The 20,173-nt window shown below is 42.7% G+C and overlaps 1 long non-coding RNA gene across 1 annotated transcript; it reads left to right on the forward strand.

The window, feature by feature from the left end:
* The first annotated feature begins 14,458 nt into the window (after window positions 1-14,458).
* LOC135534397 (uncharacterized) lies at window positions 14,459-17,837 on the forward strand. Its single transcript, XR_010454682.1, has 3 exons — window positions 14,459-14,772; window positions 17,243-17,346; window positions 17,778-17,837. It is a non-coding gene; the product is annotated as an uncharacterized LOC135534397 (long non-coding RNA).
* The last annotated feature ends 2,336 nt before the right edge of the window (window positions 17,838-20,173 follow it).

Raw genomic sequence — 20,173 nt, forward strand, 5'->3', positions numbered from 1 at the left:
ACAAATGTATGTATTAGGACTCATTATAACCAAATGCATATCTAATGTATAGTTATGAAATTGACAAAAATACTGACGTGTACTGCCATGCAGTTAAATACTATCGCATGCAGAAAACATACATAAAGCAATTAACTGTACTTTCATTCATATTTTTGTCTCACTTAAACAGCAGGTAGATAGATGACTTATCCCCATGAGATGGAAGCATTTAATCTCAAATCAAATCATTTTTTTTCTGTTGCCACACACTTGGTTAGCAGATGTTAATGCGAGTGTAGCGAAATGCTTGTGCTTCTAGTTCCGGCAATGCAGTAATATCCAATGAGTAATCTAACCTAACAATTTCACAACAACTACCTTATACACACAAGTGTAAAGGAATGAATGAGAATATGTACATAAAAAAATATATGAATGAGTGATGGTATAGAATGGCATAGGCAAGATGCAGAGATGGTATAGAGTACAGTATATACATATGAGATGAGTAATGTAGGGTATGTAAACATATAAAAGTGGCATTGTTTAAAGTGGCTAGTGGTACATTACATCAAGATGGCAAGATGCAGTAGATGGTATAGAGTGCAGTATATACATATGAGATGAGTAATGTAGGGTATGTAAACATATAAAAGTGGCATTGTTTAAAGTGGCTAGTGGTACATTACATCAAGATGGCAAGATGCAGTAGATGGTATAGAGTGCAGTATATACATATGAGATGAGTAATGTAGGGTATGTAAACATTATATGAAGTGGCATTGTTTAAAGTGGCTAGTGATACATTTATTACATCAATTTTTCCATTATTAAAGTGGCTCGAGTTGAGTCAGTATGTTGGCAACAGCCACTCAATGTTGTGCAGACCTCACTACCTTCTAGAGAAGCAAATGGTTATGGGTGGGGCAGTTGCCGTACCAGGCGGTGATACAGCCCGACAGGATGCTCTCGATTGTGCATCTGTAAAAGTTTGTGAGTGTTTTTGGCGACAAGCCGAATTTCTTCAGCCCCCTGAGGTTGAAGAGGCGCTGCTGCGCCTTCATCACCACGCTGTCTGTCTGGGTGGACCATTTCAGTTTGTCCGTGATGTGTACGCCGAGGAACTTAAAACTGTCTACCTTCTCCCCTACTGTCCCGTCGATGTGGAAAGTGTGGTGCTCCCTCTTCTGTTTCCTGAAGTCCACGATCATCTCTTATGTTTTGTTGAAGTTGAGTGTGAGGTTATTTTCCTGACACCACTTGATTTCAACATGTTTTTTGTGACTATAATTCCCACCATTAAAAATAATGAAAACAACCACATTTTTGGACTCACATCTGACACCAGCATGACCTGGGCAAGAGTGTCAGTTATGGGTCCCCCTGACCCAGCAACTGCTGAACCTGGGAGCCAGGGTGGTCCAGGCAAGACAGACAGCCCCTACCCCACAATAAACAAAACACACAAAAAATGTACACTTCATTTTGGCCCATTCTACCCCTAACATTCCCATGCATGCAAATGGTCCCCAGTTTGTTGTTGTAATACAGTTTGTGTTCTAAGTCAACATGAATGGTAAAATAAATATAAACTGTTGAAAGATGTCATAAAGGACAAAGTAGCTAAAAATGAACACATCAACTCCTAGGTTAGACAAAATACATCTACTGTAGGAATGCTTTCAGTTCGACATTAGCAAATTCTTCACATGCAAATGGACTTCAAGTGCAAATTGCGTTCCACAGATTCGGACGCTGTGAGCTACTTCAGTCAAGGTTTGGTCTTGAATACAAAAGATTTGTAAAGGGTTCAGGGTTGTTTATATGAGTGACAGGTGTAGGGGACTACTATCTGAACCAGCAAGGATGATGAGGAAAGTGTACCCACCAGAGAAGTGGACCCACCAGGAAAGTCTTCAAGACAGGTTCCCCGAAGAAACCACAAAGGTCTGAAACAAAGAATGTGAAATTGCTAATTATACATCATAGCAGCTATATATGGCCCATAGCCTTCCTTCATTCACAGACAATAGGCACTACTACTTTGTAGCTCAGCCCCCTCAACACCTCCACTACAGTAATATGATTGGCCTAAACTGAACATTTTGGTGTCAACAACTCTGTTCTTGTTGTTGCTTCAGGGTCTTCGCTAGCTGCAATGTGGTTGCAAAACATATTTTGAACAGACTTTTAAAAATGGCCATTAAATGAAAGGGGAGAATGTCGACCACTTCTCATTTTCCATTTGTTTTGTCTTTGTTTCACACACCTGTTTTAATCCCACAATCACCTGTTCATTATTTACCCTCTGTTCCCCACATGGTTTTTGTGAGTGATTGTTTGTTGTATTGTGGTCCGTATTGTGTGGCCCTGTATATTACGTGTGTATATTTTGATTTTTGAGTAAAAGTGTTTTTATTACTCATATCTGCTGTCCTGTGCCTGACTCATCTCACCAGCTACACACAGACGATGTTACGCCTCTCCTGTAAAACTTGTTAATCACAGTTGGGCCCCTCCTCTCCTGTAAAACTACTTAATCCCAGTGGGGCCCCTCTCCTGTAAAACTAGTTCATCACAGAGGGGCTCCTCCTCTCCTTTCAAACTATTTGCTCTGAGTGTCACGATCGTCGTCGGAATGAGACCAAAGGGCAGTGTGGAAATTGTTCATATTTAAAGTTCACAAAAAAAACTCAAACAAAATGACAAACGGAGAATACGAAAGCGGACAGTTCTGTCAGGGAAACAACCTAAACAGAAAACAACACCCCACAAAACCCAAACGGCAAATGACAATTTATATATGATCCCCAATCAGAGACAACGATAGACAGCTGCCTCTGATTGGGAACACACACACACACACACACACACACACACACACACACACACGGCAAAACATCAAAGAAATAGAAAACATAGATTTTCCCACCCGAGTCACACCCTGACTGAACCAAACATAGAGAATAAATAAGGATCTCTAAGGTCAGGGCATGACACTGGGGAATAAACTTTATTATAATAAAGAATTGAACACAAAGAAATGCAGTAAACTGATTCAACTTTATTAACTTAACTTTTATTAAGTTATAATGTAATTATTGTTTTAAGTATAGTGTACCAATTTCTGAGGGAATAATCTCTCTTATTTTCATTTTAATAAACAGAGTAAACTTTGTTATCATATGATTCATGTTTTGCGTACATTGTAACAAGTTTTGTAAATACTCATGTAGTGTTCCTCGGTGGGATGGAATCATGCTTAAAAAAGAGCAGAATTCTTTTCAAATAAGGTCACCAAATACACGTGTCATTCCTGGTAAGTACTTGGGTAGGAAACCGCCTGAAAAAACAAGTGCTGTAATCTTTTTGTCCAGCAGAGTATATACTCTTGTACCATTTCATCATGTAGCAACTGCCTTTTATTTATAGCCATAATAATATGATGTAGCTTCCACCCCATATCACCTGCACGAATACAACCAACTGTTATTGGTACAGAGACCTTGTCCTCCAATCCAGCCTGTTATTGGTACAGAGACCTTGTCCTCCAATCCACGGCAATTAATGTTGTATTTTTTTGCAACTTGCGTTCCACTTGAAGATTCAGATGCCGTGGGCTACTTCAGCCAAGGTTTGGACTTGAATACAAAAGATTTGTAAAGAGTTCAGGGTTGTTTATATGAGTGATAGGTGTAGTGGATTACAAGCTGAACCAGCAAGGATGATGAGGAAAGTGGACCCACCAGAGAAGTGGCCCCACCAGGAAAGTCTTCAAGACAGGTTCCCCCGAAGAAACCACAAAGGTCTGAAACAAAGAATGTGAAATTGCTAATTATACATCATAGCAGCTATATATGGCCCATAGCCTTCCCTTCATTCACAGACAATAGGCACTACTACTTTGTAGCTCAGCCCCCTCAACACCTCCACTACAGTAATATGATTGGCCTAAACTGAACATTTTGGTGTCAACAACTCTGTTCTTGTTGTTGCTTCAGGGTCTTCGCTAGCTGCAATGTGGTTGCAAAACATATTTTGAACAGACTTTTAAAAATGGCCATTAAATGAAAGGGGAGAATGTCGACCACCTCTCATTTTCCATTTGTTTTGTCTTTGTTTCACACACCTGTTTTAATCCCACAATCACCTGTTCATTATTTACCCTCTGTTCCCCACATGGTTTTTGTGAGTGATTGTTTGTTGTATTGTGGTCCGTATTGTGTGGCCCTGTATATTACGTGTGTATATTTTGATTTTTGAGTAAAAGTGTTTTTATTACTCATATCTGCTGTCCTGTGCCTGACTCATCTCACCAGCTACACACAGACGATGTTACGCCTCTCCTGTAAAACTTGTTAATCACAGTTGGGCCCCTCCTCTCCTGTAAAACTAGTTAATCACAGTTGGGCCCCTCCTCTCCTGTAAAACTACTTAATCCCAGTGTGGTCCCTCTCCTGTAAAACTAGTTCATCACAGAGGGGCTCCTCCTCTCCTTTCAAACTATTTGCTCTGAGTGTCATGATCGTCGTCGGAATGAGACCAAAGCGCAGTATGGAAATTGTTCATATTTAAAGTTCACAAAAACACTCAAACAAAATGACAAACGGAGAATACGAAAGCGCACAGTTCTGTCAGGGAAACAACCTAAACAGAAAACAACACCCCACAAAACCCAAACGGCAAATGACAATTTATATATGATCCCCAATCAGAGACAACGATAGACAGCTGCCTCTGATTGGGAACCACACACACACACACACACACACACACACACACACACACACACACACACACACACACACACACACACACACACACACACACACACACACACACACACACACACGGCAAAACATCAAAGAAATAGAAAACATAGATTTTCCCACCCGAGTCACACCCTGACTGAACCAAACATAGAGAATAAATAAGGATCTCTAAGGTCAGGGCATGACACTGGGGGAATAAACTTTATTATAATAAAGAATTGAACACAAAGAAATGCAGTAAACTGATTCAACTTTATTAACTTCACTTTTATTAAGTTATAATGTAATTATTGTTTTAAGTATAGTGTACCAATTTCTGAGGGAATAATCTCTCTTATTTTCATTTTAATAAACAGAGTAAACTTTGTTATCATATGATTCATGTTTTGCGTACATTGTAACAAGTTTTGTAAATACTCATGTAGTGTTCCTCGGTGGGATGGAATCATGCTTAAAAAAGAGCAGAATTCTTTTCAAATAAGGTCACCAAATACACGTGTCATTCCTGGTAAGTACTTGGGTAGGAAACCGCCTGAAAAAACAAGTGCTGTAATCTTTTTGTCCAGCAGAGTATACTCTTGTACCATTTCATCATGTAGCAACTGCCTTTTATTTATAGCCATAATAATATGATGTAGCTTCCACCCCATATCACCTGCACGAATACAACCAACTGTTATTGGTACAGAGACCTTGTCCTCCAATCCAGCTTGTTATTGGTACAGAGACCTTGTCCTCCAATCCACGGCAATTAATGTTGTATTTTTTTGCAACTTGCGTTCCACTTGAAGATTCAGATGCCGTGGGCTACTTCAGCCAAGGTTTGGACTTGAATACAAAGATTTGTAAAGAGTTCAGGGTTGTTTATATGAGTGATAGGTGTAGTGGATTACAAGCTGAACCAGCAAGGATTATGAGGAAAGTGGACCCACCAGAGAAGTGGACCCACCAGGAAAGTCTTCAAGACAGGTTCCCCCGAAGAAACCACAAAGGTCTGAAACAAAGAATGTGAAATTGCTAATTATACATCATAGCAGCTATATATGGCCCATAGCCTTCCCCTTCATTCACAGACAATAGGCACTACTACTTTGTAGCTCAGCCCCCTCAACACCTCCACTACAGTAATATGATTGGCCTAAACTGAACATTTTGGTGTCAACAACTGTTCTTGTTGTTGCTTCAGGGTCTTCGCTAGCTGCAATGTGGTTGCAAAACATATTTTGAACAGACTTTTAAAAATGGCCATTAAATGAAAGGGGAGAATGTCGACCCTCCAGCCGATCAGATGTAGATTGAACTAGGGGTCTGGTGGGCCCGGAGGTCAGCTGAGGCCAGACTGTTCCTTGCCACGTCTAACAGGCTATCAAGAAAGATCTGAAAGATGAATATCAAATGTGAATATTGAATAAAAAGGCAAAATGATAATTTACAGGACATTACTGCCATTAAGTCGCTCTGGATAGCGTCTGCTAAATGACTTAAATGTAATTAATAATAAGTCCACTACCTTTGCCAGTATGTCTTCCAACTTATTGTTTCCAAAAAATGATGGTCGCTTGATGGTTAACTCATGGCACAGACATCGAATGACGGTGGTCCCCTCCTCAAAAGAGCGGAAGGGGAACCAACCATTTCACCACATGTATCTAACAGGGAAGACACAGAGAGCTTGGCATGGACAACATACAGTGCATAAAGTATTCAGACCCCTTGACTTTTTCCACATTTTGCTAAGTTACAGCCTTATTCTAAAACTGATTAAATAGTTTTTGCCCTCTTCAATCTACACACAATACTCCATAATGACAAACAAAAACTGTTTTTTACATATTTTTGCACATTTATTTAAAAAAATGAAATATACATTTACATAAGTATTCAGACCCTTTACTCAGTACTTTGTTGATACACCTTAGGCAGCGATTACAGCCTTGAGTCTTCTTGGGTATGACACTACAAGCTTGGCACACCTTTATTTGGGGAGTTTCTCACATTCTTCTCTGCAGATCCTCTCAAGCCATGTCAGGTTGGATGGGGAGTGTCACTACACAGCTATTTTCAGGACTCTCCAGAGATTTTCGATCAGGTTCAAGTCCGGGTTCTGGCTGGGCCACTCATGGACATTCAGAAACTTGTCCCTAAGACACTCCTGCGTTGTATTGGCTGTTGCTTAGGGTTGATGTCCTGTTGGAAGGTGAACCTTTGCCCCAGTCTCAGTTCCTGAGTGCTCTGGACCAGCTTTTCATCAAAGATCTCTCTGCACTTTGCTCCGTTCATCTTTCCCTCATTTCTAACTAGTCTCCCAGTCTCTGCCGCTGACAAACAACTCCACAGCATGATGCTGCCACCAAAATGCTTCACCGTAGCATAGTGCCAGGTTTCCCCCAGACGTGACGTTTGGCATTCAGATCTGAGAGTCCTTTAGGGGTCTTTTGGCAAACGCCAATGGGGGATCATGTGCTTGTACGTCTGGCCACTAAACCATAAATGCCTGATTGGTGGAGTGCTGCAGAGATGGTTGTCCTTCTGGAAGTTTCTCCCATCTCCACAGAGGATTACCGGAGCTCAGTCAGAGTGACAATCAGGTTCTTTGTCACCTCCCTGACCAAGGCCCTTCTCCCCCGATAACTCAGTTAGGCCAGGTGGCCAGCTCTACGAAGAGTCTTGCACTGTCAACTGTGTGACCTTCTATAGACAGGTGTGTGTGCCTCTGATTGGGAACCACACTAGGCAAAAACAACAAAGAAATAGAAAACATAGATTCTCCCACCCGAGTCACACTCCGACCTAACCAAACAAAGAGAATAAATAAGGATCTCTAAGGTCCCCCAAAGGTGCGGACTCCGGCCGCAAACCTGAACCCCACCCCGCTTTAGGCTCCCCCCACTTCAGTGGCGCCTACAGTGCAGGGATCGTCGCCGGGACCTCCAGACCGTAGATAATCGCCGGAGGCTCTGGACTGCAGACTGCCGCTGGGGGCTCTGGACTGCAGATTGCCACTGGAGGCTCCGGACTGGAGACCGTAGCTGGAGGCTCCCGGACTGGGGACCATCGCTGGAGGCTCCGGACTGTGGACCGTCGCTGGAGACTCCGGACCGGGGACCGTCGCTGCAGGCTCCTTGCCATTGATCGTCACTACAGGCTTCGTGCCATGGATCATCACTGGAGGCTTCGTGCCATGGATCATCACTGGAGGCTCCGGGCCATGGATTCTCACTGGAGGCTTCGTGCCATAGACCATCACTACAGGCTCCAGGCCATGGATCATCACTGGAGGCTTCGTGCCATGGATTATCACTGTTGGCTTCATACACGGAGCCGGAACAGGTCTCACCGGACTGAGAAGACGTACTGGAAGCCTGGTGCGTGGAGCAGGCACCGGATACACTGGGCCATGGAGCACTGGAGGTCTCAAGCGTAGAGCTGACACAACCTGTCCTGGCTGGATGGTTACTTTCGCCCAGCAAATGTGGGGCGCTAGCACAGGACGCACTGGGCTGTGCAGACCAGAGACACAGTGCGCAGAGCCGGCGCAGGATATCCTGGGCTGAAGAGACGCACTTGAGGCCAGGAGCGCTGAGCCGGCACCATCCGTCCTGGCTGGATGCCCACTCTAGCCGGGCCAATGCGGGAAGCTGGAATATACCGCACCGGGCTGTGACTGTGCACTGGAGCCATGGTGTGCATCACCGCATAACATGGTATCCGACCGGTCACACAAAAGTCACACACTCCCCACGGTAAGCACGGGGAGTTGGCTCAGGTCTAAACCCTGACTCCGCCAATCTACCCGTGTGCCCCCCAAACACATTTGTTGGGGAGTTGCCTCTCAGGCTTCCGTGCTAGCCGTGACCCCTTGTATGGTTGCTCCCTCCTTGCTGCCTTCGTCTACTCCCATGAGAGGCGATCCCTCCCAGCCAGGATCTCCTCCCACGTCCAGGATCCTTTACCATTCAGGATGTCCTCCCATGTTCATTCCTCCTGAGTTCTGTAACAACTCTCGTGGGTTGAAGATGGAGACCAAGGTGCAGCGTGGTAGCAGTTCATGATTTTTAATAAAACTGAACACCGCAACAAAAATACAAATGAGAAAAAACGAAAGCGCACAGTTCTGTCAGGCAACAAAACAGCTAATAGAAAATAACCCCCCACAAAACCCAAATGGAAAATCACAACTTATATATGATCCCCAATCAGAGACAACGATAGACAGCTGCCTCTGATTGGGAACCACACTAGGAAAAAACAACAAAGAAGTAGAAAACATAGATTCTCCCACCTGAGTCACACCTCGACCTCACCAAACACAGAGAATAAATAAGGATCTCTGGTTGTCAGGACTCCGTCCGCAAAACCTGAACCTATAGGGGAGGGTCTGGGTGGGCATTTCTCCGCGGTGGCGGCTCTGGCAAGGGTCTTAGACCCCGCTCCACCTCTGGCTCGGCACCACTTAGGTGACACTCCCCGCCGACCCTGGACTGGGGACCCTTGTAGCGGGCCCCGGGCAGGAGGGAGACTCTGGCAGCTCCGGGCAGGAGGGAGACTCTGGCAGCTCCGGACAGGAGGGGTACTCTGGCAGCTCCAGACAGTAGGGAGACTCTGGCAGCTCCGGACAGGAGGGAGACTCTGGCAGCTCCGGACAGGAGGAAGACTCTGGCAGCTCCGGACATGAGGGAGACTCTGGCAGCTCTGGACAGGAGGCAGGCACAGGAATCACCAGGCTGGGGAGACACACAGGAGTCCTGGCTCTGGGAGCAGGCACAGGACTCACCGGGCTGGGGAGACATCCAGGAGGCCTCTTCCTTGGCCGAGGCACCGGATACACTGGGCCGTGGAGGCGCACTGGTGGTCTCGAGCGCAGAGCTGGCCCCACCCGTTCTGGCTGGATGCCAGCTTCCAGGGTTGCTGGCACCGAGCACACCAGCCTGTGAATGCTCCGCCTCAACACCGTGAGCATCACCCCATAGCACGGGGCCTGACCAGTCCCATGCTCTCCATGGTAAGCACGGGGAGTTGGCTCAGGTCTGCTTCCTGACTCTGCCACACTCCCCATGTGATCCCCCCAAAAATTGAGGGCTGCCTCTCGGACTTCCTTGCCAGCCGCGTTCCCACATACTGCTGGTTCCTTTCTCCGGCTGCCTCTGCTCTCCTAGCTGCCTCCACCTGTTCCCATGGAAGGCGATTCCTTCCCACCAGGATCTCCTCCCATGTGTAGACTCCCTTGCCGTCCAGAACGTCCTCCCATGTCCAGGAGTCCACCTTACCATGCTGCTTGGTCCGTTGGTGGTGGGAAGTTCTGTCACGGCTGGCTGAAGGACTGGACCAAGGTGCAGCATGGTAAGCGTACATGTTCTCTTTCTTCAAAAATGACGCCGACAAAACGAAGAACAAAAAAAACAAACCGTGAAGCTTTGGGCTATGTGCCCTGAACAAAGTCTAAATTAACTTCCCACAAAACAGGTGGGGGAAAAGGGTACCTAAGTATGGTTCTCAATCAGAGACAACGATAGACAGCTGCCTCTGATTGAGAACCACACCCGGCCAAACACATAGAAATAGAAAATCATAGAACATAGAACGTAGACTACCCACCCAAATCGCACCCTGACCAAACCAAAATAGAGACATAAAACGCTCTCTATGGTCAGGGCGTGACATCTGTTTTACAATTAAACTTTACAGTTTCCTGTCTTTTGAACCCCACATAAAAACCAGCACCCAGACAGCGTTCTTCCACCTCCGCAAAATCTCCAGGCTCCGTCCCTCACTGTCACACTCCAGTACATAAACCCTCATCCATGCCTTTGTTACTTCCAGACTGGACAACTGTAAGACTCTCCTCACCAGATCCCCACCAAACTCATCAATAGACTTGGTTCTGAACTCTGCTGTCAGAATCCACACCCGCACTAGATCAACTGAACACATCAAACCAATCCTCATCCATCTACACTGGCTCCCTGTGCAATCCTGCATGAACTTTAAAACACTCCTCACCTACAAAGCCCTCCATAACCTGGCACCCACCTGCCTCTCTGATCTTCTCCCAGTCTATGCCCCCTCCAGCTGGCCACTCCTCCTCTGCTGGTCTCCTTGTCTCCCCCCATTCCACCTCTCCACCATGGGTGTCTCCTCCCCATTCCATCTTTCCACCATGGGTGCCTGGGCCTTTAGCTCCTATTCCCAACCCTACATCCTTAAACCAAACCCTTACCCTAAACCAACCCTACCACCTTAACAAAACCTTTACCCTAAACCAACTCTACCACCTTAAACCAAAACCTTTTACCTAAACCGGACTTGTAACCTCATCCCAACCCCTCCCTCCTCAATGTATCTGTCCTGTTTTGTCTGGACCTTTGATTTGATATTGTTTCAATTTTATATTGCACTGTTGATTGATGCACTTGATTTTATGACTTTATGTTTCACACTTAATTTTATGTAGGCCTACTTCAATGTAACATTCTTGACTGTCCTAAAAAGGTGTCCACTAAATGTAAATAAATTATTATTATTATTTGTGTATCAGGGGAAAAACACACCAAAAATATGTCTTTGGCCATTTAATATAATTTTTGAAATAATACTCTTACTTTAAAACCCCTTTAAAAAATTATCCAACAGGAAACAGTGTTCTTAGAAATTAGGAATGTGTCATATTTTTCAGACTAAAAAAGGATTACTGTGGAAAGACTCATTATGGAATGGATCGGTGTAAGTGATAGAGCAATTCTCAAAATGTATCATCAGAATGAAAAACCAGCCACGTCGCGGACACCGACTCCTTGCTTCCGGACAAGCTAAACACCTTCTTCGCCCACATTGAGGTTAGCACAGTGCCACCGATGCGGCCCACTATCAAGGACTATGGGCTGTCCTTCTTTGTGGCCTATGTGAGTAAGACATTTAAGCTTGTTAACCCTCGCAAGGCTCCCAACGGCATACCTAGCCTCTCCCTCAGAGCATGCACAGACCAGCTGGCTGGAGTGTTTACGGACATATTCAATCTCTCCCTATCCCAGTCTGCTGTCCCAGCTTGCTGTAAGATGTCCACCATTGTTCCTTTACCCAAGAAAGCAAAGGTAACTCAACTAAATCTCCATCGCCCCAAAGCACTCACTTCTGTCATCATGAGATGCTTTGAGGGGGTAGTTAAGGATCATATCTCCTCTACCTTACCTGATATCCTAGACCCTTTTCGATTTTCTTACCTCCCCGATATATCCACAGATGACGCAATAGTCATTGCACTGCACACTGTCCTATCCCATCTGGACAAGAGGAATACCTATGTAAGAATGCTGTTCATTGACTATAGCTCACCATCCACTATAGTACCCTCCAAGTTCATCACCCTAGGCCTGAGCCATGCCCTGTGCAACTGGGTCCTGGACTTACTTACAGGCCGCCCCCAGGTGGTGAAGGTAGGAAACAACACCTCCACTTCGCTGATCCTCAACACTGGGGCCCCACAAGGGTGCGTGCTCAGCCCTCTGCTGTTCTCCCTGTTCACCCATGACTGCGTTAGCATGCACGCCTCCAACTCATTCATCAAATTTGCATGTTTTCAGACTATACAATAGTAGTAGGCCTGGGACAATAGTAACCATCCTCGACAACATCCGGTGAAATTGCAGAGCACGAAATTCAAAATACAAAAATTTTAATATTCAACATTCATGAAAATACAAGTGTCTTACATTGTTTAAAAGCTTAACTTCTTGTTCATCCAACCGTGTTGTCAGATTTCAAAAAGGCATTGCGGCAAAAGCATACCATACGATTATCTGAGGACAGTGCTCCGCATACACCAACATTAAAAATATTTTCCAAACCAGCAGAGGCGTCACAAAAATCAGAAATAGCGATAAAATAAATCACTTACCTTTGAAGATCTTCCTCTGTTTGCAATCCCAAGGGTTCCAGCTACACAACGAATGGTCACTTTGTTCGATAAAGTCCTTCTTTATATCTCAAAAAGGTCAGTTTATTTGGTGTGTTTGATTCAGCAATCCACCTGTTCCACTCGTTCAACATGCAGACAAAGGAATCCCAAAAGTTACCGGTAAACTTCATCCAAACAAGTCAAACAACGTTTCTAATCAATCCTCAGGTACCCTAATATGTAAAGAAATTACACAATTTAAGATGGAATGTAGTATGTTCAATACCGGAGATAAATACCGAAGTGTGCGCACTCATTCACGAGCGCCGCAAGACTAGAGTCCTAATGAGAGACACCTTGAAAAACTACAACTACTTGCTCATTTTTCAAAAAACAAGCCTGAAACCCTTTCTAAAGACTGTTGACATCTAGTGGAAGCCAATGTAACTGCAATTTGGGAGGAATTCCTTTGAATATCCCATAGACAAGCATTGGAATGGCCTGTGACCTAAAAAAAAAAAAATCTGGATGGATTCTCCTCTGGTTTTTACCTGCCTTGTCAGTTCTGTTATACTCACAGACATTATTTTAACAGTTTTAGAAACTGAGTGTTTTCTATCCAATGCTACCAATTATATGCATATCCTAGCTTCTGGGCCTGAGTAACAGGCAGTTTACTTTGGGCACGTCAGTTATCTGAACTTCCGAATACCGCCCCTTAGCCCACAGAGGTTTTAATAATGTTTACTCATCATATGTATATACTGCATTCTATTCTATAGAATTTTTGTCAAAGCTACTCCGACATTGCTCATCCATATATTGATATATTCCTAATTCCATTCCTTTACTGAAACTTGTGTGTATTATGTATTTGTTGTGAAATTGATGGTTATTACTTGTTAGATAATGCTGCACTGTCGGAACCAGAAGCAGAAGCATTTCACTACACCCGCAATAACGTCTGCTAAACACATGTATGTGACCAATACATTTTGATTTGATATTAAGTCAGTTAAGAACAAATTCTTATTTACAATGATGGCCTACCCCGGCCAAGCCCTAACCCAGAAGAGGCTGGGCCAATTGTGCAATGCCCTATGGGACTCCCAATAACAGCCAGTTGTGATACAGCCTGGAATCAAACCAGGGTCTGTAGTAACGCATTTAGCTCTGAAATGCAGTGCCTTAGACTGCTGCGTTATATCAATAATAAGTGATATCAGTATCGCCGTAGACTGCACCACTGCTGTCATACTTACCTCCAAGCCATTTGGATATTCTTTGGATGCCGACTGAAGTCGCACCATTGGAAGACATAACTTGGAATTTAGCCTACAAAAGCCTATTCATGTGCTTTTCCTGAGATCGAGCAGGAATCTCAGACTCCAGCAGAGATACTGGAGTCTGAGACAGGGTGGACAGGAAGATCATTTCAGTGACTCAACCCATTCAAGTTGTGTACAGCGAAAATCCTGGCACAACGTGGTGCACCCCTCCCAGGGACGGCATGGGAGACAACTAGAAACCCAGTGACTCAGCTTCCAAAATAGAATCAGAGGCAGAGAATCCAAGTGAAGAGAGGGGAGTCAGCCAGGCAGAGACAGCAAGGGTTGTTTGTCACTCCACTGCCTTGTCTTTCACACAGAACACCAGATAAGACAGGATAATTACACCCAATAGGATAGACTGATCCTAGACCCGTGGCCCATAGACTATTGCAGCAGAGATACTGGAGTCTGAGACAGGGTGGACAGAAAGATCATTTCAGTGACTCAACCCATTCAAGTTGTGTACAGCGAAAATCCTGGCACAACGTGGTGCACCCCTCCCAGGTGTTGCTCTATAGGAGAAAGCCCTGCTTCCAGCTGTTTGCTTTGAAATTCTTGGAAGAGTAAGTCCTGCGTATTGTGACCATAATGTATGTGTAGGTATGTACTGCAGGACCAAATTGGAGAGAGTTGGTCCATGTAATGCATTGTTGTTTAGCAGTAACACCTTGAAATCAGCCCTAGCCTTAATAGGATTCCAGTGTAGAGAGGCTAGCACAGGATTAATATGATCACATTTTTGTATTCTAATCAAGATTCTGACTCAACTACACTCTCACAGTTCAAAGACAAGGAGGTGAGTGCCTTTATTATATTTAATCAACTGTTTTGATGTGAAATGTGGAAAGGGAAAGGGCAATATCTCGTCAGTTGTACAACTGAATGCATTCAACTGAAATGTCTCTTCCGCAAAAACCCAACCCTTCTGAATCAGAGTACAGTTGCAAATTGGCAAGAGACACATAGAAACCTTTTTGCCCTTCCTTGAGAAGTCAATTTAGAGAGTCGGAGAGGTAAGATAAACGATTTGATTGAGTTCATTTTTAAGTATGACCTTTCACAGGGTTCAGGTATAAATATAAATGTAATATTTGTTCAAGGTTTAACAATGTGAATACAGAAGAGTAAATGAAGGACTCTTAGATAACATATGATGTTTGTGACACTGTGTCACAATTATTAAAATAAGTAATCTTTCTCATATCTTATTTGTACATACAGCTGAAGTCGGAAGTTTACATACGCCTTAGCCAAATACATTTAAACTTAGTTTTTCACAATTTTTGGCGTTTATTCACAGGAAATTGTCCCTGTTTCAGGTCAGTTAGGATCACCACTTTATTTTAAGAATGTGAAATGTCAGAATAACAGTAGAGAGAATGATTTATTTCAGCTTTAATTACTTTCATCACATTCCCAGTGGGTCAGAAGGTTACATTCACTCAATTAGTATTTGGTAGCATTGCCTTTAAATTGTTTAATGTGGGTCAAACATTTCGGGTAGCCTTCCACAAGCTTACCACAATAAGTTGGGTGAATTTTGGCCCCTTCCTCCTGACAGAGCGGGTGTAACTGAGTAAGGTTTGTAGGCCTTCTTGCTCAAACACGCTTTTTCAGTTCTGACCACAAATTTTTTATAGGATTGAGGTCAGGGCTCTGTGATGGCTATTCCAATACCTTGACTTTGTTGTCCTTAAGCCATTTTGCCACAACTTTGGAAATATGCTTGGGTTCACTGTCCATTTGGAAGACCCATGTGCAGTCAGGAAGCTTTAACTTGTCTTGAGATGTTGCTTCAATACATCCACATCATTTTCCTACCTCATGAAGCCATCTATATTGTGGAGTGCACCAGTCCCTCCTGCAGCAAAGCACCCCAAAACATGTTGCTGCCATGCCTGCGATTCACGGTTGGAATGGTTTTCTTCGGCTTGCAAGCCTCCCCCTTTTTCCTCCAAACATAACGATGGTCATTATGGCCAAAAAGTTATATTTTTGTTTCATCAGACAAGAGGACATTTCTCCAAAAAGTACAATCTTTGTACCCATGTGCAGTTGCAAACCGTAGTCTGGCTTTTTTTTCATGCCGGTTTTGGAGCAGTGGCTTCTTATTTGCTGGGCGATGTCGATATAGGACTTGTTTTACTGTGGATATAGATACTTTTGTTTCCTCCAGCATTTTCACAAGGTCTTTGCTGTTGTTCTGGGATTGATTTGCACTTTTCGCACACCAAATTACGTTAATCTCTAGGAGACAGAAAGCGTCTCCTTCCTGAGCGGTATGACGGCTGCCTGGTCCTATCATGTTTATACATGCATACTATTGTTTGTACAGATGAGTGTGGTACCTTCAGGCGTTTGGAAATTGCTCCCAAGGATTAACCAGACTTGTGGAGGTCTACCATTTTCTTCTGAGGTCTTGGCTGATTTCTTTTGATTTTCCCATGATGTCAAGCATAGAGGCACTGAGTCTGAAGGTAGGCCTTGATATACATCCATGGGTACACCTCCAATTGACTAAAATGATGTCAATTAGCCTAACAGAAACTTCTAAAGCCATGACATAATTTTCTGGAATTTTCCAAGCTGTTTAAAGGCACAGTCAACTTAGTGTATGTAAACTTCTGACCCACTGGAATTGTGATACAGTGAATTGTAAGTGAAATAATCTGTCTGTAAACGATGGTTGGAAAAATTACTTGTGTCATGCACAATGTAGATGTCCTAACTGACTTGCCAAAACTATAGTTTGTTAACAAGACGTTTGTGGATTGGTTGAAAAATGAGTTTTAATGACTCCAACCTAAGTTTATGTAAACTTCCGTCTTCAACTGTATGTAGTATACAGATCCAGGAGTGCATGCTATGCGCATCATTTTGAGCATGAATTTCAGATTCAATTGCATTTATTGTGATTGGATCAGTATGTACAGAAAAGATAAGTTAATATATTCACCGAAATGCAGCAGAGATGTGACCAACCATTTGGTCAGTCATATGTTTCCTTCTTCATCAGACCGTAACAATTTTCTTCTTAGCATTCCAATCAGGTTAATGAGTATTACTAATTAACATAATCAAGAAAACAGTCCACAAATACCTCAGCTGTCACCATAATTGGTGCTTATTTAGTTGTGTTTTATTGTATAATTTTGCAACCATGCTATCTCACAATCTGTACACCATCTGGTGTTCCATTGGGGAAAACATCTCAAATGTGTAATACTGACTTTATCTTATCTTTATCTGATGCTATATTCATACAGATATGGCCTCACCAAAGACAGTTTGGTACTTAAGTGTCCTCTTGGTATTTTGCTCTAGTCTGGAAAAACAAGATTGCTTGGAAACTCCAAATGTAACATCAGAGGTAAGAGGCCAGTAAATATGGACTTAAACTAAAAAAAAAATGTTCACAAGTCAATTTTAAGCAATGTCAGAGAAATACAATATTGTTTGAGCTACATATCTTTAGTTGTATCACTATTAATATAATAGGTTTCAAAACAGATTTGTTTGTTCGTTCCATTGGTGCAACTACAGCATGTATACATTATAATTACACAAACAGCACAGTTGTATAACTGTATCCACATTGTAATAACACTGCACATCCCTGTGTATCTACCATGCCAATACATAGGTCGCAGTTGTAAATGAGAACTTGTTCTCAACTGGCCTACCTGGTTAAAAAAAGGTGAAATAAAAACATATAGGGGAATTTTCTGAGTGTTAAAACACATACTTCATTTGACGCAATGATACAAATCATTTTTTTAAATTAAATCTATCTTTTCCAAGGAATCACCCACTGATGGATCACAAGTTCCTTCAGGAAAAAAGCGAGAGGGTGAGTCAGCTCAAACCTACATGTCTGCCTCCATAATGTGCCTTTAGACACCTTAGAAAATGACAAAAAAATAAATAATTTATGCTCACACAAATCCGAAACGATTAAAACATCATTATTTATCTCACTGCTCTTTGCCATTGGATTTTTGCTGTGTGCAGGATTTTTGCTGCATCCAGGATATTTGCTGTGTGCAGGATATTTGCTGTGTGCAGGATATTTGCTGTGTGCAGGATATTTGCTGTGTGCAGGATATTTGCTGTGTGCAGGATATTTGCTGTGTGCAGGATATTTGCTTTGCAGGATATTTGCTGTGTGCAGGATATTTGCTGTGTGCAGGATATTTGCTGTGTGCAGGATATTTGCTGTGTGCAGGATATTTGCTGTGTGCAGGATATTTGCTGTGTGCAGGATATTTGCTGTGTGCAGGATATTTGCTGTGTGCAGGATATTTGCTGTGTGCAGGATATTTGCTGTGTGCAGGATATTTGCTGTGTGCAGGATATTTGCTGTGTGCAGGATATTTGCTGTGTGCAGGATATTTGCTGTGTGCAGGATATTTGCTGTGTGCAGGATATTTGCTGCATGCATGTTTTAATTCATTTCTTACATTTCTTAAATGCCCAGATAAATCTACCCTGATTTATTTGATATTGACAAATGTTCTACATAAATATTCTGCGGTTGGTGTTTTTTGTAATGATTTAAGTGACCATTGTGCTGTTGTTGCTATTAGAAATACTAAGGTTCCTAAGACAAAACCACTTTTTATTCATAAGAGAAATTTGAAGTGTTTTAATGAGCAGGCTTTTCTCCATGATTTGTTTTATTTTGACTGGAGCAAGATTGAGTTTATCCTTGATGTGGAAACTGCCTGGAAATTTTTTCATTATGTTTTTTTCCAAATAGTAAACAAACACGGTCCATTCCGCAGGTTCAGGGTTAAAGGGCGGGATAATCCATGGTTTTCTTCTGAGCTGTCTTGTATTATTCACGACCGTAATCTACCTTGGGCTAAAGCAAGGAAATCATGTTCTGATGCTGATTGGCTTATTTTTAGGCAGTTACGAAACAAGTGTTATTTTCTTCTCAGGAATGCCAAGTCTGAATATTTTATGTCTGTTACCACTGATAACCTGAATGACTCTACAAAGTTTTGGAAGGCTATGTCTGGTAACAGTAACGTTAATGAATTACCGTCATGTGTTTTGAAGGGATCTGTTGCTGTATATGACAAAACTGAAATGCTGAATTGTTTCAATGAGCACTTTGTATCATCTGGTAAACTGTTTGATTCAGTGTCCTCTGTCTCTGTACAACCCTGTGTGGATGAACCAGTGAGAGCTGGTCAAACGTGTCACTTTTTGCCATTCTCAGTGCAGGTGGTACATACAGCCCTGAAATCCTTAGATCAGAGAAAGCCTGCAGGTCCTGATCTTTGGGATCCCTGCTTTTTAAATATGGCAGCTGATTTCATAGCTGAAGCACTTACATATCTGTTCAATCTAACCCTGGAATGTAATGACATCTGGAAATCAGCATTTGTCCGCTAAACGGGGAGATCCAACTCTTTTAAATAATTATTGGTCAATCTCAAAGCTGTCAACCCTGGTGAAAATACTTGAAACCCTTGTGAGTGAACAGCTAAAATAGTTTTTATTTACTAACTCTATTTGATCAATGTACCAATCGGGCTTCAGGAAGAAGCATAGCACAATTACAGCAGCCATGAAGGTTTTAAATGATATCACTGAAGCCCTTGACAAAAAACAGCACTGTGTCTCACTTTTTATTGATCTCTCTAAGGCTTTTGATACAGTTGAGCATGCTATACTTAGGCAGAGATTGTCGAGTGTAGGTGTTTCAGAGCATGCAGTTGCATGGTTTGCTATCTGTCTGATAGAACTCAGTGCACTCAATTTGATGGGCTTATGACTGTTAAAAACCTCTTAGAGCTAGCCCCTACTTTTTTCAATTTCTGCCTGAAGACATACCCAAATCTAACTGCCTGTAGCTCTGGCCCAGAAGCAAGGATATGCATATTCTTGGTACCATTTGAAAGAAAACTCTCTGACGTTTGTGTAAATGTGAATTGAATGTAGGAGAATATAACACAATAGATCTGGTTTAGATAATACAATACTGGTTTAGATAATACAATGAAAAAAACCATACATTTTTTTTCATTGTTGTATCATCATCTTTAAAATGAACAAGATAAAACAAACATTCAGATAGGATGATTGGGACAATTTCAGTGAAAAATATAAGAGAGCAACAGTACTTGTGCAAAGTTTCAGAATGATAACTTCCAAAATGAGTGTGCGACATGACATTTATCATGAAG

The sequence above is a fragment of the Oncorhynchus masou genome, unplaced genomic scaffold (genome assembly GCF_036934945.1).
Source record: "Oncorhynchus masou masou isolate Uvic2021 unplaced genomic scaffold, UVic_Omas_1.1 unplaced_scaffold_3348, whole genome shotgun sequence".
In the NCBI taxonomy this organism is placed as follows: Eukaryota; Metazoa; Chordata; class Actinopteri; order Salmoniformes; family Salmonidae; genus Oncorhynchus; species Oncorhynchus masou.